This window comes from Gymnoscopelus braueri, assembly GCF_963280865.1.
Source record: "Gymnoscopelus braueri genome assembly, chromosome: 19".
In the NCBI taxonomy this organism is placed as follows: domain Eukaryota; kingdom Metazoa; phylum Chordata; class Actinopteri; order Myctophiformes; family Myctophidae; genus Gymnoscopelus; species Gymnoscopelus braueri.
The window spans coordinates 1,714,696-1,716,991 of record NC_137621.1 but is presented as its reverse complement, the minus strand read 5'-3'; the positions used below and the strand labels follow the sequence as shown (position 1 = coordinate 1,716,991).

The window sequence follows — 2,296 nt, the reverse complement described above, 5'->3', positions numbered from 1 at the left end:
CTCTTCTAACCATTGATCAACCGTAAGTCCACCAAATAAGTCAAAATAATTAATAACAACATAGTCCATCTTGCGTAGCTGTTTGTTCTCCGCCCGGTGGCGGCGGTGGGTACTGTCTGTTTGTTTTCCTACCGTGGGACAGTCACAGCGTGACGTCACAGCACAGCTGTGTCATATATGGTCTAATCAGGTGCGGACTGCAGTGCGGAGTGATTTATTTAATGTGATTAGGCCCGTGATATGATGCTGGTTTGAATCACGGCTAGAAAGCTATTTCAACCAATCAGATTGCTTGGTCGGAACTACCTGTTGTATAATAGCCTATCCCGTGAATTCTGAACATTAATGATTCGCTTATCTCTCTGTGTGTGTGTGTGTGTGTGTGTGTGTGTGTGTGTGTGTGTGTGAGAGAGAGAGAAAAAAGAACCCAGGAAGAGAGAACCATTATGTGTTTTGCCACCCCCCTCCCACAAAGAGAAGAAAACAGTTTGAAGGTAAAGTGATATTGTTTTGTTAAATATTAAAGTAATCATTACTTGTTCAGTAACAGGGGTCTCCCAGACTCTCCACCTATTTAGTAAGCCGAAAATGCATGTCCAGGAATACCAAATTTAACCAATCAGAACTCATACAGGATAAATAAGTGCAATTGGAAGTGATGACACAAAGAAGTGGGCATACAAAATTTGAAACTGAATTGTCTACTTAATTAAAGAGATGGAGAGACCCCTGCTTTAACCCATTTAGACCAGGAACGCATCTGTGTAATTTTTTTTATTTCTTTGGCTATTCAAAAATAGCATATCTACAAGCTCATAGCGCGACACCGAGTGGCGCGCTATGAGCTTGTAGATATGCTATTTTTGAATACATATTTTTTAAAGCGAACATTTGTACCTCAAATCTTTTTCCTTTTATGTTCAAAAAGACTTTTAGGATTTAGAGAACATTTTTAGAATCGGCCTCAGGTCTTAATGGGTTAAAGCTGCACTATGTAACTTTCCTCTTCTTCAAGTGCTGTAACCTTTTACCATTGAGCTAATAGAGCCTGCCTGCTTGCTCAGGTGATACATTGAATCTTGACCATGAGATCAAAATTCATGTCAGATCCTGTCTGTGTCTAGGTGAGAGCAGGGAGACGAAATACAACCACCCCAATTGTATAAGTTATATAGTATTATTTGTATTAACATACTCTAACATACAGATTGTATAAGTTATATTGTATTAATATACTCTACGATACAGATTGCATAAAATTACATTTTTATTCCACTTAAACTTTCTAACAAAAAAACATCCAAAATATATCACTTGCACTACCTTTAGACTCTGACTCGTCTGAATACGGTGGAGATGCTGTTGTACCCCAAGCTATCCACGACGAAATGTCAAGTACAGTCGTACCCAGAAGAAGGCCAAAGAGTTGGAGCTGGACCTACAGCATCTTAAAACTAAGTAAGCAATGACAAATTTTAACGAAACATTTGCATGAGTTTGCTCTTCTCTTTTTGTATATATCTATATGTTGGTTATTTGTTCTCATGTTCTTTTTTACTTAGATCTTGACCACAAATGGTAAAAAAAATACATTATATAGAAAGCATGTTATATGGAGTGGACAGATGCTAGGTTCATTATTAAACTGGTATCCTACTAAGGCATACATCAATTCAGTTTTTATTTTTTATTTTTCCGTACCCTGTTCATGCTTTAAGATGCAACAAATTAGAGATTGCAAAACAGAAACTGGAGGAAGGGCCCCAATATAGCTTTGCAGCAAAGCCTGACGTCCCTGCTGCAGATAAGCAAACCAGTGACAGCATAGGTGTGTTTAGACAGTGATACTGTTCTATGGAAAATGGTGACAATGTGTACAATATAAGTACTGTGATACTGCCAAAAGGAGCTTAAATATGATTCTCTACATTTTCAGTTGCAACTCCCTCCGTTTCCTCTTCCCCTGAGTCAGACGATTTGGCATCGACACCTGGGATGTTTGACACCAACGGTGACGAGGTATTGAAGAAACATACTGTGTAGGACAGTGGTTCTTAAAAATAGGGTCCCTAGGGGGTTCCACAGTGTCCCCAGCTAAATAAGAAACAGTTAAGCACAAAAGCACTATTTCAAAAATAGGCAACGTGTCATGATGCATCGTGAGCTTGTAGATCAGCTATGTTTAGCTATTTCTGAACTATTTTTGAACAGTTTTGCCTATGGCATGCACAAAATAGGGATGCAAGGTGGAAAGGGGTTCATTTCACTCCATTTTTACCAGCTAGAATGTAATCAA

The 2,296-nt window shown here is 38.6% G+C and overlaps 1 long non-coding RNA gene across 1 annotated transcript; it reads left to right on the top strand.

Moving 5' to 3' along the window:
• Positions 1–404: 404 nt before the first annotated feature.
• On the top strand, positions 405–1,819 carry LOC308074906. The gene is made up of 3 exons (XR_013932139.1): positions 405–494; positions 1,330–1,458; positions 1,719–1,819. It is a non-coding gene; the product is annotated as an uncharacterized lncRNA (long non-coding RNA).
• Positions 1,820–2,296: the final 477 nt, after the last annotated feature.